This window comes from Anthonomus grandis, chromosome 4 (assembly GCF_022605725.1).
Source record: "Anthonomus grandis grandis chromosome 4, icAntGran1.3, whole genome shotgun sequence".
Classification (NCBI taxonomy): domain Eukaryota; kingdom Metazoa; phylum Arthropoda; class Insecta; order Coleoptera; family Curculionidae; genus Anthonomus; species Anthonomus grandis.
In genome coordinates, this window is record NC_065549.1 from 25,236,259 (window position 1) to 25,257,019 (window position 20,761).

The 20,761-nt window shown below is 31.4% G+C and overlaps 1 protein-coding gene across 1 annotated transcript in view; it reads right to left on the reverse strand.

Moving 5' to 3' along the window:
- Nucleotides 1-19,214: 19,214 nt before the first annotated feature.
- Nucleotides 19,215-20,761, reverse strand: part of LOC126735621 (DNA ligase 1-like) — a 62,329-nt gene continuing 60,782 nt past the window's right edge. Inside the window, exon 8 of the mRNA XM_050439678.1 lies at nt 19,215-19,607. The gene's annotated coding sequence lies outside the window, so the exon portion shown is untranslated. The remainder of the gene's footprint in view (nt 19,608-20,761) is intronic.

A 20,761-nucleotide genomic window follows, 5' to 3' on the forward strand; every position in this document is an offset into this window, starting at 1 on the left:
CAATTTGTTGATTTTTAAGTTAATATCTCATTTATTTAAGTAACTCGAAATTGTAATTTTTAATAATTTAAGTATTTATTTTTTATACTGATTATTGAAATAAGTAATATAACAATTTGAGCAGGTGTTAGTAGGATCTAAAATACGTTTCAAGAACACGAGTATTTCTAACTAGTGATGGTGGATCCCTATGCTTTGACAGTAGAAAAACCAATTAAGAATCATCGTTTGTCCTGCTAATCGGAGATTTTGCTAATTAGAAAACTAAAGTTAATTAAAGAAGTATTTAATACCTTACAGTTTAGGTATTTATTTTACATTTTTTGTGTCATTTATTTAACAGTCACTATCCCTAAGGAATGGCTATTGTCTACATTCATTACCTTGCCTAAACTAAATGCAAAAGAATGTTCTGAACATCGAATAATTGCCCTTATGTACCATAGTTAGAGTTTTCTTAAAAGATTAAATATAACAAAATTTTTAAGTGGGCTTTAGGAGAGGCATGGGCACGAGAGCGGCTCTATTTTTTATGAACGTTTTGGTGCAGAGATTTATGGATATGAACAAACAAGAGCAGCACAGCTAACTCTAAGCAGTAAACTCTAGAAATCCCTTATCATACGTGGAAAAAACAGCTATTTCAGTTTCAATTTGCCGATACTGGAAATCTATCCTCGCTGATTCAGGACTTAACGCCTTAAACAAGTAGCAAACAAATACCCTTTAATATTCCTAAATCATTTTCAAACCTTAACTGAAAAAATGCATGCAAATATTCAGAAAGCTAACATGTCAAATAACGACAACCAAACAAATAACCCTAATTGAATTAATGGCACTCAGTACATTACTAATAGGATTAGAACCAAAAATTTTTCATACTATTCGGGCAAGTAACTTGAGAGATCTTTTAGAAGCCCAGGTTCGCATAAGATGTGAACTTCAACTATCATTAAAACCAAATAAAGGCTTTATTTTTCATCTCCTAATCCACAACCAAGTAAATTTTAATCACGTCCGTCAGTAATACAAAGAAATCCTAAGTTCAAGTTAATAAGCTTAGAACCCATTTCGTAAATCATGATTCTAACCGTGAAAGCAGTTATTATTATCTCGTAATTATTATCAACCATATGATAGATAATATTACTCAGAATATAACCAATACGATTAACCAATAGATCTAAAAAAGTTCTATCCCTATCTAGTCAAAACTATCCACCGGACATCACGTAAAATATATGACCTAGGAATCAAAAATTCAGATATTGAATCTAAACGTTTTCGATACGTCATTAAATTTCCCAGAACAGAATTATATATAAATCCGCTTTTAATAGTTTTAACAGCTTTGTCACAGTCTATTTCCATATTTAAAGAAAACGCCGTAAAAAAATTCAAAGAACATTTTTGCGAAAAAGTTTCTATTCAGGGTATTACTGATAAAAAACTCCTTATTACAGAATCTACTCTGGTACCTTTTAAATCTGGAGATTCACACTGTTCTTATTTATAATTTAAAAACAGACGTTGATGAAATTCTAAGTCTTAACTTTTTGGAACATTATCAATGCACGCTATTTTGTCTAGACAAAAAATCGAAAAAGTGCATATCCCTTCTGCTTCTAGAAAGTCGCACGATCTAAAACTGACTGGAAAAAGAGAAAAAGCTAAGGAACGTTTAGATCAATATGTTTCACAAAACCTTTCAAAGTATCAAGTAGATAATAAAGTGTACATTAATTAAAAGGTGTCAAGTCGCAAATAAAATAGCAAATAAGTTTAATGCGCCTTTCGAAATTCTTCAATCTTAAAAATGCGGTAATTGCCTTGAATCCCCAAATAAATCAAAAATAAATATTAATATAATGAAACCCAATCACGAGTAAATTCTCTTTCAGTCAGAAGAACAGTCTGAAGAGCCATCTTTCATTAGTCATTTTTATAATATATATGATATTCTATAAAATCAACAATACAACTGGAATCTTCTTTCATGAAGAATGAAAATTAAAAATCTCTTATAGCAAATGGATCCTTCTTATCTATAAGGATTTATAAGAAATAAAAAATTATGACAAAATACTAAACCATCTCCTTAGACAAATATCAAACTCTCTATACCAAAAATACTTAAACAGTATGACTGACACACGCAAAAACATTTTCGAGAAAAACATTCACAAGAAAAACGTGGGTTAATAAATTGTATGGGATCAATTTAAAAATTTATAACTGGTAACCTAGATGCTTCAGATGGAAAATATTTTAACTAATGGATAGACTAACTAGCACGTGACGAGTCAATTGTCATACCACAGAACTTAATTGAGTCCTTAAATCACATATCACAGTCGTTACCAACAAACAATCTTTCATTACCAACTTATAGTTCTAGTGTGGCTCAATATCTCGATATAATAAAATTACAAGCATATCAACTAGACTCTAAAAAAAATGTTCTACTCAATATAACACTGGTAGATCCTAAAAAATATATGTTGTTTAATTTGTAACCAATTCCAATATTAGATAGTCGAATAGCTCTTCACCATATTTTAATGACAACATATAAAAAAACATATAAATCTAAGAAATTGTTTCATTATCTTATAGCTATAGAACGCCATTCGTGAAAGCCAGCTCTTCAGACAACTAAGTCATCTATCCAAACTATGCCAGACTTTCGTAATAATCGCAAAGGATTACAACATCCAAGAAATTAGCCAAAACTTGTGGCTAATAGCCGTTGCTGACTCTCTTCCCATAACTATTAAATATGGTAGCAGAGACATACTCACGAAAATCACTAAACAACAATACGCTCTTGAAACTTAAGGCGAAAACTCAAAAACTGATTGACATTCATGACATCACTTATAGCAACCATTTAGCATATAAATTACACTACAATTCTTGGGACCACCTACCAGAAAAAGATACATCTGCCAGATTTGCATCCACTTAAGCTGAACAAATTGAACATAGGTCAACATAAGCTGAGCCAATATTCTGATAAACTGGAGAGAAGAACAGAAGAAGACCAAGCATCCAATCTGGAGATTCCGTAGAGGAAGGAGAAGAACTCAACCCGAACAAACAGATGTCTTAAAAAGTTGTTGTCCCCCATACATTTTTTTCTAAAAGAGTAAGCTATTATATGTATATACCTCACTATCTTCACTATCACCTAGAGGTAGAGCAAAGTTACCCAGTCCTTGAGGAATAACGTCTTAGAGTCTTAAACCCGATAAGGAATTGCCACCACACAGTCCGCAAAAACCCAGACACCTAAGGTCAACCAAGATTCCTGTTCTAACTAAATCGGCATAATGAAAAACTAATAAATAGAAGAGCAATCTAGAGTCGACGGACATTATTATTCAGACATTATTAAATTATTATTCGAACATTGTATTATTCATACATTCATTTTAAGTTGATGTCTTATTTATATAAGAAAGTTGTGAGTGTAATTTAAAAAAAAAATTAAAGTGATTTTTAAAATAAGTAATATAACATATTACTTACATTTGTTTTTTTTTCAATATTTCATCCTGTATTTCAGTGAATTTTTCATAAGAAATTACAACATATTTATTTATAAAGGCATAATAAAATGATTTTTATGTTTTCAATATTATAAATAAAAAAAGCGATAAATATTACTTACAGCACAGTGTCAAACTAAGATCTCAAATGTGAAAAAAAACGTAAAAAAAAAACGTTTTTTTGGATATTTAAGTGATACTAAGCAGTGCGACTATCTTGCCGTTATATATAAATATACTTTTTTATTCTCCTGTAGTTTCTCCTGAAGAAGTCACTGAAATATAGGAGTTATAGGACGAAATATTAAGAAAAAACAAACTAGTTTAATTAGTCACAGAGCGCTCTACTTGACAATAAGTTTGTATTTCCTCAAATAGTACGGTCGATAACCAAAATGATATATATATATATATATATATTTACTCTAATTTTAATGCCGTTATAAATATAAGTAATACACAATACAAACTATAAAATAACTAAAGAAACATTACCTACATTTAATTATTACCTATTATAAGCCCACTCAAAACAAAATTCAAGATAAAGGGTACTTACGTGAACTTAATAATATATAAGTGCATTAAATCGTCACATTAAATAGATGTATGCATTTGGAGTTCTCCTTGTGAAACGACTATTTTCATGTAAAAAGTAAAATTTATGTATGCTTTGTCAATACATTGACGTATTTGACACAAGTCATTTTTCTACCAGGTAAACTAGGTAAGATACTTGACCATTGTCTATATCTTATACAGGATGTGCTGATGATATGTGAAGAACCCACCAAACTCCAGGTAAGTATTGTACAAGTGAAATTAATTTTTAAAAACCGAAGAACTAGGACCTCCCGAGTGTCGACATTTACTTTATATCCTTATTTTTAAACCAGCCCCACAAATAGTTTATTGCTTGACCTGACGAGCGAAATGTGCTGGAGCTCTATAGTGTTGATAACACATTTGCATTCTGATGTTATTAGAGGAACTTCCTCTAATAATGCTTTTAACTCATTTCAGAAAAAAAAGTACTTCTCTCATGTAAAACAATTTTCTAAAATATGTGGGCCAATTAAATAGCTATCAACCATACCACAGACCTGTGCTGAAAATTAGTTTCGACTGTTGCGTGAAGATTTTCGTCTAACCATACATGAGAGTTGTGAGTGGACACGGATTGATGTTGCTGTATGAATAAAAAGTATGCGTGATACAATACGACGATTATTATTTATTCAATCACAAAATTGTATACTTCTATCATAAACTTAAGGTTGTAGATGCTGTACACGCTGTATACGGTATGGATATATTTTTAAATTAATGCTATTTTTAAAGCATATTCACGCAATATCTTAGAGAATATCCAACAACTGAATACCAAAAAGGATAATAAGTAAAATAACACGTCACGTGAGTCCCGTACAAAAACAACCACATGTTTGGGCACTAAATCAGGCGCTTCAAATCTGAACAGATGAGAAGGGCATTTATGAAATCAAGTAATGCTTTGACAACCGCTAAGATCGATAAATCAGGACTGGGATTCTAAAATCACGACTCGATCTCGATACGATCACGACTTCGAATTCGATCGCGACTCAGTCGTGACGAGAAAGGTGATTCTAAATTTCAATCGTCGGCTAAACTCGTTTTATTCGATTTGATTTAGGTTTCTTGATATATATTTGTTATTTTCCCTAATATTTGACCGATGGAAACGTCAATTCAAGTCTTTTCTATTGATAAACACTAAGAATTTTCATTTATTTTGTGAATTTTTTTCGCCTTCATGTTTTTTTATTTAAATATATGCCTACATTATTTGTTTAAAATAAAAAATTGTCGTTTAAAACCACCACTATCCATTGGAAAATCATAATTGAATTCATGGAAAATCACAAAAACTTGTTGTGTTCATCCACTTTTGGTATGTTTAAACGTTTTAATATGGCAACATGTGTGCAATCAATAGAACCTAGAACACCAGGGAAATTGGATCTCTCTATAAATATTAATTTAATAATTTCTCTAATCTCTTATATTTGAAAAATTAATGAATCGGTCAGCAAGGTGATTGTCAATAATTTCAGTAATTTTATGGATCCAATGACTTGTAGTAGCTTCGCTAATTTCAAATTTAAAATCTTGTTCAATGTTTCTTTGGTAAAAATATGTGGCATAAAATCTTGATACATGTACCAAAACTGCCCATTCAATGGTAACTCTATTTCCTCTGCCTCTATTATTAACAGAATGTTGTGTTATGTCAACAACTAATGAATTAAATCTATTAGTTGTTGTGTTTAAGAAAGCTTCTTGATATACTAATAAAAACCTGGTATCATACATAATATATATAATAACTAAAAATGCCTGGTATGACTATTGGTAAATAATAAATGAAACAAATACGTTTAAAAAAGGATGCTGTTACATTATGCACGTATTAAAAAAGGAAGAAGCTATATCGTCTAGTGTATACGATATACCCAAGCGTCTACAAATCGTTAAAAAATAGGCAATCCGCAAGACGCTCACGACTGAAAATTTTATTTAGAATCGGTCATATCGAGTAATCGTGTCGAATCGTAATTTTAGAATCCCAGCCCAGGTCACAACTTACGGATATTTGTATTCCTAACAGTATTCCTGTAAGCTTAGAATATTATATTTAAGACATTTTAATAAATAAATAGTTATCCAAGCACTGATTATAACTAGAATATTAAAGTAACAGAAACTTTTGATAAAATACGCATAAAACGAATACAAGTCGCCAAGATCGCTTACGGGTACCTGGGTCAAGGTAAAAAAAAGAGGATTCGAGTTTTAAGACTATTTATCTAAAACGAATTATAAAAGTAATATAAATGAACATCAGTGTTTATAGATTATTTTTTATTTTTCAGGTATTTCATATTTGGTCTGGTGAGGTTAATATGGGTCGCCATAGATCTCAGTCTTCAAGTTCGAGCTCTAGTATAAGCCCAGACGAGTATAATTGTAAAAGGAGTAAGAAAGTTTCTAGAAGAAAAGAAAAACGAATAAAAATACAAGTACAATCAAAAAGATTGACACCTCCGCCACAATGTTAAGTTTTGGTGGCGATGGTACGTAATCCCAAACTCAAAGATCCCAATGCAATCTAAATTCATTCAATTAGCCACAGCTTGTATATCTGATGCAATTTTTACTTTCTCATTGACTTAACTAAACACCTTTAAAAACAGATTAACTAAACAAATTGAGTTGATGGTTGTAATTTACAAACTAAATCTAAAGGACCAGATAGCCATTCTTGTGCATAACTAAATTAGATAATCAACCACTCAATATTTAACTCTACTCAGGGATGAGTTTGTTACGTCCAATATTTTACAAGTTAATCTGAATACAAAATAAACAAAATCTAACTAGAAAGTCTAAAATATTAATGAGCGTCACTGAATTTTCAGTCAAAGGCCCAGGATTTTATTAAAAAATTTACTAGGAGGACAAAAATACCTAAAAATAATAAGAAGAATAATATATTTACAGGCTCAACATTTATGTTATCGACTATTAGTGAAGATCCTGTATCAAATCAAATTACACTTACAAATGAATTATTTTTGTTTAACAGGAAGTTACACTAACTTTCTTATTTTAAATGGGTCACTTGGTATATTATTACGTATTTTGAAAGAAATTAAAATTTTGAGACGATTGTGCATTTACTACTTTTTGTTTTATACTCATAGAAAAAATCTATTTTTTTTAAAGCTTAAAATAGGGTGTTATGAATGCGTTAAAAGTTTTAATTCTTAATCAATTAATCACAGAAAAATAGTTTTCAAGCCGATTTAAAATGTCCAAACCAGTAATCTTTCAGGCATTTATTTTATTTTTTTAAGTAGCTTAAACATACTGATTTGGAAATTTCAAATAGGCGTGTAAAAGATTTAAGTAATAAAACACAATATTTTTCCTGATCACTTGATTAATAATTAAAACTTTCAACGCATTCATAGCCACCCTATTTTAATTTTTTTTGCTATAAGTATAAAACAAAAAGGAAAGAATCATTGTTTATTGTTTTCAGAATATTATTTTTTATGGAAATATGAAATAGTATACCAAGTGTCCCATTAAAAATAAGAAACTTAGTGTCACTTCCGGCTAAACAGGAAGTGACGTCTTACTTTACCTTGATATACTTCATATGTATAGCATTCCATATAGTTGACGATATTTATTTTATTCCCAATATCCTGCTTCTTAATAAATATTCGATGTTTTTTGTAGATAAAAATACGTATCTATCCAAGACAATTATTACAGTGTTAGCATTATTGTTAGCATCAGCTTTTTGGATAAGTTTCCAAATGAAGGCGGGATGTCTTTTATCAGATGTATGATAAAAAAGTCGTCATAAATAATTACATCACATATTTCTGGTGTGTTGCTATCAATCTTTCTTTGCAATATTTTTAACAACATTGATTTTTCGGTTTTGCAAATCGTCCTACCTATATGGCATAAAGCTAGTGGGATCGAGAGAAATGCTAAAACTTTACGATATTTAATATTTGTTCCAAGGAAAGATAAAATAATTGGGCAAATATATCACTTTGCATTCATCGCTATCTTTTTTAAAGCAATTGATATTTTTTATTTTGGTGCAGCGGTCGCGAAATTTAGAATTTTATTTCTCTTGATGACTTGTTCGATTCTTGTTCTTATTGTCTTTATTTGCAGAACATTCTGTTATGAATTGTTTGTCGCCAAGTGTCTCAATATTTAACAAAAATTTTCGATATCTGGAGTAACCGCTTGCCCTGTAGAAATATTATATCGGGTGGTGCGTCGCCGAGCGGAATATAGGAAATACCCATGTAAATTTTAAGGGGATCAATTATTGTCTTCGCTGTACATTTTATAGAAAAAATGTAAGATAACTTTTTGAAGAGACCAATCTGGCAAACTCTTGTGCGAAATTTCAAAAAAATGTAATAAGCGAATCTTGAATTATTCAATTAAATGTAATTGCAAAATTACCCAAATTTTCGGTTCAGGTAAAACCAAACGGGCACCAGTAAAATGAATATTGTCACTGACGTGAGGAAAAGTGTCAATAAATCAGTGACAGTCGATATTTGAAATCAAGTATGAATTATTCAATCGACGAAAAAATAGCCATAATTAAGTGGCATTAGGCGGGAAACAGTTTTAGAGCAGTATCTGAAATGTTTTCAGTTTATTTCCCCAGCAAGCTGATTTCGTCCATTTCAACTATTAAACGTATTGTCAATAAGTTCGAGTCCAAAGCTACCGTAATAAATAATTGTAAATGTTCTACTCAGGATATCGAAAATAGAGCCCAAGAAAGAGAGAACAGAGATCTTAATATTCTACTGAGTGTGGAGGAAAACAAGATGGTTAGTACGAGGGTTCTTAGGCAAGAGGTAAATAAACATCATACAACGGTATTGCGCACTTTAAAAAAACACAAATATTATTCGTATACATTCGAAAAACATCAAGAGCTGCAGGAAGGAGATGAAGAGCGAAGAATGGCATTTTGTTTTGAAATGATGGAAATAGTAAATAATGATAAGAATTTTTTAAGAAATATTTGTTTTACCGATGAATGTACATTTACCCTCAACAATGAACCAAATGTTCAGAATTGCCGGTATTGGAACCAAGAAAATGAACATCGCTTTGTTCATACTCGGACACAATATCACCAAAATACAAATGTATTCGTGGGAATTATCGGACACCATATCATTGGACTCTTTTTTATAAACTATAATCTAATAGCTGAAACCTATTTGGACTTATTTCAAAATCAAATTGGACCCGTCTTGGAAGAAGTTGTTTAGGAAGATCAAATGATCTGGTAGCAAATGGATGGTTGCCCGGCCCATAATGCCCGTATGATTAGAAAGTGCTTGGAAAATGCTTTTAACGGCAATATTATTGGTCCACGGTACCGGATACTTTGGCCAGTCAGGTCACCTAATCTTTCGCTGAATGACTTCTTTTTGTGGGGTCATTTAAAAAGTGTCATTTATAAAAGTGTAAAATTTGAGAATCTAAACCAGTTACAAAACGCTATTTATATTAAGGAAGAAGTCCATTCTGAAGTGGAGTCAATATAATATTGAAGTTAGTAAGGGAAGTCTTTTCTCCATAAATAAAATGCCAATCCTCTAATTTCAGGAGTGATGCATTTCGGCAAGTGTTGTTGCCATCATCAGACTTGGGTTACTTAACACATACACAAATTCTAAACAATATATTGTTTAGAATTGTTAGAAAAAAATAAAAATCTTTCTTTTGTATGATATTGTCAGTAACAAAAGCACACACGTCTTCAAAGTCTGACTTATGAATGTTTCGAGTCACATGCTATTCGGTTTTTTCCTTATTCGACAATTTTTGGGCCTGCTGTGTATTCGTAAAATTAAATTTCCAAATTTTATGATATAGGATCACTTTCTTTCTCTCAGCCAAATCCATGATTCTATTGATCAGCTCATCTTCGCCTAGCTCATCGTTATTTCATTAGCAATGAAAATTAAATTATTGATACCGCCCATAGTAAGACATATCTGCAGCTGTTGCTTACGGTCATTGTATTTTTTTCGAGCCTTTTGACAAAATATGCATGCGTACTCGCTCGAGTGCCCGGCAGAATTCGAATCGTGATGACTTGATGATGCCTCAGTTTCTGCAATTTCTACTTCATGAGTTCCTTCTTGAGAATCAGTTGCAGCTTTAGCACTACATCCGCTAGTTCCCGCCTTTTCAGTTACACTTAAGTAATGTAATTTTTATTTTAATTTAATATAATTTTTACCATTTAGTAGAATTTTTAATATAATATAACTTTCATCTTTTTTCTAAAGTTGAACTCGGAATGAAAGAAAAAAAGACAACGGTTTTATACCTGATTTTCCGTATTTCTCTCCCTCTCTCTTTCCCGATATAATTTTATTCGTCTATATCCATACTTTATATTTAGTCACAGGGGAAGAGGCCTTGAAATCGTTAGGTGTTAGGTAAAATATACGTTTTTAATATTCAGTACGCCAAGCGAACATGGTGGGCGAAGAAGTTGATAAAGTTGATAAAAGTGGCTCCAATAAAGTGTGCAAATATTGTCAAAAAACTGTAATCAATTCCCTTGCAAAGTGTTATATATGTGAGGGGTACTATCATACATCGTGTGCATTAAGGGTGGCCGGCCACATAGCAGTGGGCAAGAATAATCTAGTGAAGTATTGTCAACAACCTGGTGAAAGGAAACGCGGGAGAATGTTCTTCCGAGACGTTCAGCAAACTTTTGGAGGCAAAGGATGCAGTTATTAAGTCAAGAGAAGAGGTAATTAATGAGCTAAGAGCAAAAGAAGCTTTATTGTACCAAAACATAAAGCTTCTCGAAGAAATATTTGAGGTTAGGTATAACCAACAAAAGGCCAATAACAATAATAATAATAGTTCTAATGTTGACGACACTGTGAGTAGTTCTGCCCTGACTACATATGCAACAAGTTTGACGTCGAAAACGATTTCTGCACGTCAGCCTACGGCGGTCGACCAAACGTGAATGTCTAAAAAGTCAATGTCTAAAAAGTCAAATTTAAATAAAACAACCTTAATGTTCAAGCTCAAATTCCAGAAACGCAGCAAATTACTGCAAATCCTTAAATGCAGCCGTTACAGAAGCTCTAATATGCAACAAAATCAAGGAAATCCAGCAATTGGAGAGCCCGCAAACTGAAAATAAAAATGCACAAAATAGTTACGGCAATCAATGGCAGACAACTAAACGCCGATCTAGGAAATTTGTTGTAGGTCGCAGTGAAGGAAAAACTCAAATTCAACGTATTCCAAAATTTACATTTCTGCATGTTACAAGATTAGCACCAGGAAGAAAACCTAAGCAGTTGGAAGCCTTTTTAAAACCCAGCTTTCCCGATGTCAAGTGCGAAGAACACAGCTCAAAACAGCCTAAAAAGTTATATTAATGAAGGTAATCATAAGGCAAGAAGACCTGAAAGATGCATGGAGAGATGCGTGGCCAAATGGGGCCATTGTATCCAAGTTTTTCCGGAAAGGAATCATCGGTGCCATCACTGCAGAACAACTCTCAGTAAATAGTGCCTATCCCAAGCAAAATATAAGTCTAAACCAAAGTTTACTGAATAAAATACAATGTTGCTTCACTGGGCTCCACGCGCCGAATTACGTATTCACCGCCCCTCACTTCATTTGCCGGGTGACGCTCCAAAATCGAATCTGTTGGGTTACACAGTGAGTAGAGTTTAAATCGTTTTGATGTGCGAGCGTTTTAATACTAGTTGTACCGAGTGGACTCAGTGGACTGGCAAATTATTATAATCTATTATATTAAAATGTCGACTTATTGTTCGGTAGACAGTTGTTTTACAAAGCGTGGAAGTGGTTTAATATTTTTTAGATGTCCGAAAAATGAAAATAGGTAAGTACATTGGAATTAGTTGTTTATTAAGTTCATGATTGCATTCCTAGTTACTTTATGATCTGGTTCCTGTTTCTTTTTTTAAATTAGTATAAAAAATGGATTATAGGTGCCAGGTATTTTGGGATTTACTGGCGAACATAGGTATGCCGATCTTACTCCGGAACAATGTTATAAAAGGGTTAATATCTGTAGCTTGCATTTTGCGGAGAGCAGTTTTATGTTCCCTTCAAATCAACGTCTTAGACCCGACGCAATTCCTACATTGTTCCTGACCAGAGCATCGACAAGTATGTTTTATGTTTTCTTCTAATTTGTGCACTTATAATTCAAATTCAAATTCAAATAGTTTATTGTCCAACAGGAAAATTCCCAATTACAAGACAATCGAAATAATATTAAAAAAATTAAAACAGTACAAGTTATAAGCACCTTAAATAAGTAGTAAAAAAAAATAATATAAGATCCAATATAGAGTGATAACAAAATTTAAAATTTAAAACAATAGCATAATTGTAAGAATATAAGACACACTAATCAAATGATAACAATCACAGAAAAATAATCAGGTATCATTCAAATTAAGAGAGGAACACATCCTTTTTTTAAAAACATATCCAGTGCTGCTAAAGATGTCGACATCTATAGCATTCATCTGATTATACCATGTACAAGCACGGCACAGTGGAGCTTTGCTGGACAGATTTGTTAAGTTAAGAGAGGGATAAAATATATGGTGCCTCCTTGTATTGGCAGGAGGAACAAATAGAGGTAGCCTCTCTAAGAGCTCAGAACAATCAATTTTATTATTGCAAAGTTTATATAAAAATATCTGACTAGAGAGAATAGTATTTTGCTAGTGACAAATAGTTGAATCTATTCAGCAGGTACTCCTGCTGAATTCCACACCTCTTACTGGATATACTCCATCCAACTTAACAGAAAGTAACTTTAAGAATCTGCGCTGTACATACTCCAGTCTGTTAACATGAACATCATAGATGGGGAACCACAACATAGAGCCATACATTAATTTAGACTTTACTAATGAATTGTACAATACAGTCAAGCTGGATATATTCTTAAATTGAGAAGTGGACCTTACTATAAACCCGATGGATTTTAAGGCTGAACTAGTGACCTGTGCTACATGCTGGTTGAATGTGAGCTTCTTATCTACTTCAATGCCCAAATCCTTCACTGAAGAACAGTCTAGCAACTGAGAACCACTCAATATATATGGGTATAAAATCTCTTCATGAAGAATGGAAATTGTCATTTTTGTACATTTGTCACAGTTTAGGGGTAGTTTATTTCTTTCACACCATTCAAAGACCCTATCCATGTCCTCTTGTAGCTTCAGGCAGTCCAGCATAGTACGAATGATACGAAACAACTTCAGATCATCAGCGAATAAAAGACAGAAACTCTCCATACAATCAACTAAATCATTAATAAATAGATTGAACATCATTGGGGCGAGGTTACTGCCTTGGGGCGCACCACTCGAAGCCATGTAATACTCAGACCCAAAACCATTAAATTCAACATACTGAAGCCTGCCAGTCAAATATGAGATGAAGAACTCCACCAGACAAGGATGAAATCCAGCCAAAGCCAGCTTCCGTGCCAGCAAACCGTGATCCAGCCGATCAAAAGCCTTCGAGAAGTCTGTGTACAGCACATCCAATTGGCTTTTCTGATTTATAGCTAGATATGCTGTTTTCAAGAAACAAGCCATATTAGTGACAGTAGATCTTTTTTAAAAGAAACCATGCTGCTTTTCTGTAATTATGTGCTTAATTTGAGGAATTCTAATAACTTAGGTGAAGACGAAACTAAATTTTGTCATTTTAAATCATACAGTGAAACTAATTTTGGATTAGTAGTCCCATTTAAGAATATGACTGATTATGTTATTGCGCTGGAGAACATATTTACTAGTAAATTCAAAGAACTAGCTCATCAAACCAATGTTGGAAATAAACTAAAAATTTTAAGAAGTCAAATTTATTCACCACATTTTTGAGCTGGTTATGAATGAAACATTACGTTTATTACTTATAATATCTTTGGTAATGCTATTATTAGTCTAACAAAATAACAAAAACATCAAAAAGTGTAGTAATCAATCCTTTAAAATTCAAACATGTCATTACTTAGTAGTTATGTCTATCTTAAGTTGTTAAGTTTAGTAACAGTAATAGATGCATTTTTTCACACAAACTTTTGACTTTGATTTAAAAATAAATCCTAAGGAAACCAGTCGTACCGAAACAACTTTTAATAAGATACCTAAGTACCTAATTATTAACAAAAAAAATTTACCATTTAGTTCTTGAATTACGTAATCTTTGATAATGTAAAATTTATTTAGTTTGGTGGCTATAAAAATAAATAATTTATAGTATTATCAATTTACATATTTTTCCCAAGTAGGTACATTAAATAATAATTTTATGCCAGTATCAGTCTTTGGACTCGAATTTACTAACAATAGGTTTAATGGTTGAAATGGACCAGATAGGCTTAATGGGAAAATAAATTGAAAATATTTCGGATACTGCTATTGATTTAATTAAATTCTAAGTGTGATAAAATTATTTTTTTAATAATCGAAAATAATAATTGTTATTAGTTTAGCTTCATCGTTATATTAAATAAAAGTTTAGATAAAAAAGTAATGTTAAGCTGTCTTACTTTAAATGTATGGTTGTGAGATTGATAAAACGAAAAAAGAACATTTCTTATATTCGGCTGTACGTCAGATTTGACAAAGCCTTATAACAAATTGTTTGCTGGTGGCTGGTGTCTGGTTTTACCTGAACCGAAAATTTGGTAATTTTGCAATTACATTTAATTGAATAATTCAAGATCCGCTTATTAAAATTTTTTGAAACTTTGGACGAGGGTTTGCCAGATTGGTCTCTTCAAAAAGTTATTTTACATTTTTTCTGTAAAATATACAGGGAAGCCAATAATTGACCCCCTTAAAATTTACATGGGATTATATGCACCAATAAAACATATATTTAGTTTAGCTTTTAAGTATAAACAATTTCCAGAAGCATTGAAAATGGCAGATATGACTCCTGTATTTAAGAGTGATATATTGTTCTATATTGTATAGAGTGATCAATAAATTTGATCAACATATTAGCAAAAATATTTTAAATCTTAAAATTTGAAAATTTTAGAAAGGCATGGCCTAATTAAGGCGGAAATCAAATTTCATTTAGTCTAATAATCTTATTATTTAATCGTAATATCTAAAACAAACGCCTAATTAAAAAGGTTACTCATAGAAAAAAGGGCCTTTTTGATTAGGTGTTAGCATCAGATATTGATCAGAATTAAAATAAGCTCTAAATAACTCTTCAGCTTTATCTTATCTATCATCTAACACATATCTAACTGAGTTAATTTACTGCAACAGTAATGTACCACATATCACCAATAAAATGGAAATAAAACAAAGTTTTTCTTGGATAGATTTATTATTTAAATTTCCTGAAAAAAAAATTCTTAAAATGATATACATATTATACAATAATTTATTACAACAGACATTATATAAATTAGAATTAATCTAAAAATATTTAAAAGTAATTTTAACACTGAACTACCCTAATCCAAACAGATTAAAAAAGGTTGTGACGATTTTTGTACTATTTGCTTATCATACATATAAAGCCAATATCATTAGATCTTATTAGTCAGCTGATTATCCGTTGGGGGAAAGGTCGTCAGTCGCACCACTGAAAATTCCACGAGTCGTCGAGTTATGAAAACGCAATGATACATTTGTGCTTCTACTGACGGCCTTCCCACCACTATAAACGCAGATTATCATTACTTGATTTCTTTATGTTTACCAGATCATGTAAAAAAATTAAATCGATATAAAATAATTTTATTTTGTGTTTTTAACAACTTCACCAGTATTTTTTAATATTAAGTAATGTTTGACGTATTTCCCCCCTCTACCGCGCAGCTGACTATTGTTTTCTTATCTTATTAAATGCCAATAATACTCGATATAAAACTCATTTGGCATAAAATACTTTTGGAAGATATTTTTATGAGTTTCGCACGATCATCCCACGCTTGCATCCATCACATGTGCGTCAGCTGACCTTCACTTCCGTTGTCAATGAAATCTTATTTAACAGTATTGTCGCAAATCTAGCGGCATAAAAATGCTAGTCAAAATCGACCTCTGGCTCCGGGACTAGAATTTGTTATTCTAGTTATTCTCTTCTTAGCACTGAAGGATCAGTAACTTTGTTTTTTGTTTTAATTCAATTTTTCAAATAAAAGAGGGAATTAACGCCAATGATGGGGATTAAAGGGCATTTTAAACCTTATAAATTGAAATATTTGCCATCATAGTTTAATCGATACTTATTTTTATAAAAAGTCACAACACAAAACAGAAAATCTACAGCATCACATTAACATTAAAAAAAAAGACATGTTTCGCCCGACTAAAGCATCATCATAATTTTGATGATGTAACATGAAGAAAGGAAAATTTAACAAAAAATCGTAAAATGCACGAAACATAAATAAACATACAATAAAGTGGCACTATCTATGCATAAAGAAATTAATTAAACAATTAAAATAATTTATACATTCTAGAAATCTAACAAACATTTAGGAGTCTAAAATTATTTTAGGTCATTAAAAACTAGGTGGCCATAAAAATCTGGGCTTTTAAAAGCTTTACTAATTTCCATTGTCTGTAGCAAGTCTAGTTTTTAACTTCTATTAAGACGGTTTAGATTTAGAGGACGGTGATGTTGAATTATATTGCATAATATTATCTGTTGTTGCTTGTTTATGGAATATTTCAAAGGATATCTTATTTGTTTCCTCTTAAGTAATAAATCTATGAATGGTATGGTATTGTTCTGTACCTGTTTGATTGTAAACTCAATTTTGGAGTGAAGAGAGTTATAGTTCATATAAGTGAAGAGATGTTATACTGCGATAAGCAAGAGCCCATTGCAAGTCCTTCTTTTTGTTTAAAAAAAGGTTGTTAAATTGGGAAACATTTTGATCTAACATAGTGGAAAGAAGTAAAAGTTGGTTTTCCACTACGTAAAGTTTCCCCTCAGAAGCACTTTGACTACGACTAGATAATCAGCCGGAGGAAGCTTGGAAATAAGTTTTTAACGACTAGGGATATAAGCCGGGCTGTATCTGGAATCGGAAAATTCTGAATGCTCTTGGCAAGATTCACTGAATTTGTTACTAAATATGGGGCTTTAAGGTTTGAAACATTTCAAGAGTAGAGTAGACTCGACAACAAATAGAGTTAACAAATGAAACTACAAGTCTAATTGGCATGTGGGATCGCTGTTGATCCTTTTAAAGTCATTTGTGTTCAGGAAATCCATTACTTTATTTATGTAATCGACCCTTTTTAAGGCGAGTCTCTTTGGCATAATCCCAACCTGTAAAACCAATAATCTTCTTCGGAAGTTTATGAGACTACGTGTCAAAAGTGCCTTGCGGTTTACATCGACCAGTCTGGTAAGAGGATTTCTACTAGGATTAGTGAATACAAGGCCCAATATAATAAATTAAAGAATAAAGATTTTACAGTGATCAGATCGACTTTTGCTAATCACCTCCTTGACTAACTACATAATTTTCGCGGCAGCCAAAATATAAAAGTACTTCACCAGTGCAATAAAACTAAAAAGGTAGACTTGCTGGAGATAATGGAAATTAGTAAAGCTTTTAAAAGCCCAGATCTATGCTGTGTTAACGCAAGGTTTGAATGTAATGGCCAGTTAGTCTTTAATAACCAAAAATAATGTTGATGTGATGCTGTGGATTTTGTGTTTTGTGTTGATGCTTTTTATAAAAACGTATGACTAGTGTTTTTGTAAAAATGGATGAATTTATGATGGATGAATCGATTTAACCAATATTTGTATGTCTGATCATCTGGCTATCAACAGTAGGCAAACATTTCTTCTAATTAAAACTGATGATATTTCTGCTATTAAATTTAGACAATTTTGTAATTATTATATAGTGAAATGTGTAGATAAGGTAAATGGCTGTAACTGACCAGAAATTCTTAACGACAGTTTTTCTTAACGATGTTTACACAACCTTTATCACTTTTAAGTATTTTACTATTTTGTTTTTAATATTGCCTCCACTACTAAAGACACGTTGTCGTTTTTGAGGCATAGCAGGTGGCCCCTATAGCCGTCAGGTTATCACGCAGGGTGAGAACAAAGCGTGGAGCACAGATGTCATATGTAATAATTACACACATATCTTCCAAAATTGATATCAATTAAATTATTTTGATACAAATATTTTAACTAGTTTTATTTAACTAAGAACCTAGTTTTTACATCCAAATTTCTGTCACAATAGCACTAGAAAGTGAGTATACAGGTTGGGGAATTGATCATTGCGCATAATGTTGTCATGTCATTGTTTTTAGTACATTAGTAAGCGTTTGACTTGGTGCGGATGATTGCTATCAAATCTCGCCAACTATTATGCGAAAGTGTTGGCATTTCTAAAATATTTGTACTTTGAAGGCTTTACATAGAAGAATGTACAATCCACATATGATCATAATCTCAAAATGTTTGAATGTATTGCATAATAAATATTAAAGTGTTATTCTAATGAAAATAAAATATAAAATCTGATAAAAGTACAAAAGTATAAACATTATTTCAAAATAAAATTAAAACTCTTAAAAATGAACTTACAAATGTGTAATCTTCAATTTCCCATCCTGTGTACTTATATAAAAGGTAACAAATGATATGTTGTTGGATTAAAGATTTTTCACAAGAAAGAGTCGTTATAAAGTTCTATGAATTTTTAATCTAGAACACGAACATTTTAAGTAAATCTTCATGATGAAAGAAGTTATGTTAATAACTAAGTTATGTTAACATTGACATTCTTGAAACGACCATTTGTCTTCACGTTGTGTCAAAGGCCTACTATAATAAATATGCTTACTGTAGTTTCACTTTTAATTACCTAGTTTAATATTAGATTTTAAAAGCTTGCATTTAAGAATAGTTCTTTAATAAAAAAATCTATGTAAATATGTATTTAAGTTAAACAACTGAATAACTATTTTCAAAAAGAACAACTAAAATGCCAAAATATTTAATTAAAATTTTTATTTTATTTTAGTTTAATTAAGCTATAATACCACTAATAGAATAAAATATATATGCTAACACTACATCGTGATTCTTATTACATATTTATAATAAATGCTTAATATAATATGGTTATGTGAGTATTGGTATTGCAATGTACAAAAAAATAGTAGTAAATTATAATAAATATGTCCATTTGCAAATAATATTTTGTATTTGCAAATGGTATGGAATTAGACAAGCAATTCACATCAACTTTTTCTAAACATTTGTTTATACCATAGGATCCATCTTATATAATTTTTATCCAGCGTTACAATCGAGCGATTGGATAGATATCGGCTTCAGATTAGGCATAAGATTGTGATTTCATTCGCATATTTCTAAAATATATTTCTGGAACAAAGGAATTTGAACAGTGACTTGAGTTAAGATTAATTTAGAAACATCTAGGTTAGGAGCAAGCCAGTCTTGAAAATATACTATATCAAGACTGGAATGATATATTCAGATATATACTTGATATATATAGTCTTTGTTCTAATAGATGATACTGCAAAAGTTAACTTGTATGAGTGGTTTTTGAGAAATTCAACTTAATATAATAATACGCAGAAGTTCTTAACAATAAGTTCTTATGATTTTATGCAATCAATATACCAACAAATCAGAAAACAGTTATCATTATTTACAAATTTATAACTCGGTAAGACCAACAAAGGATTTTATTTTTTGTAATTTTAATGCTTTATGCTTTGTAAGATAATCTCTTAAATAAAGGAATGATATATAAGAGAGTATCATTCTGTGACTTATCAACAGATTTTCTATAGATCAAACAAAATCTTTTAAATTTAGTATTGGTTTACAGAATTTTTGGCATATTCCGGGGTTCGTGAGTCAATAGTGAGACTATAAAGTTTTTCCATTATATTTAGTGATAGCTTGTAATGTGGCCAAGATTCTACTGAATCCTTATTTGGAATAAAGTCCTTTTTTATATGATTTGATTTCCTATATAATGAATAATTTTCATAATTTCTATGGAAAATAAATAAAATAAATGCCACGTCTGTAGTCCGTTCACACCTAACTTTTTTTTACAATATCCGGGAGAATTTTGAACAGTTTTTATACTACCTCTATACAGACTTCCATTTAAGAAATTCAACTCATCGCTAGCCACGGCGACGACGCGACATCCGGTTGTGTTGATGAGAGCGAGCGTGATCTGAATTGTTTTAAGTGCTGATGTAGGGATTATTAAACGATTGAATAAAATTAATTAAATTATAATTATAACAATAAAAAAAACGCATAACCCACCTGAGATATTGCCCTTAGTATTCGGAGGAGGGCGCCCTCAACTTCTCGAATGCTTCACGTGGGTTACTCAATTCCCCCCTTGGCGGATAAGATGAAGATTGTGAAATTTAAATAGATATAAATTACCCATGAGTTACTAGTATGAAGTCTCGTTAAGCCATGAATTAAGAGACGGAATGTCTAGATATTGCACATATTGATACCTTTTCTGCACTGACGCGCAG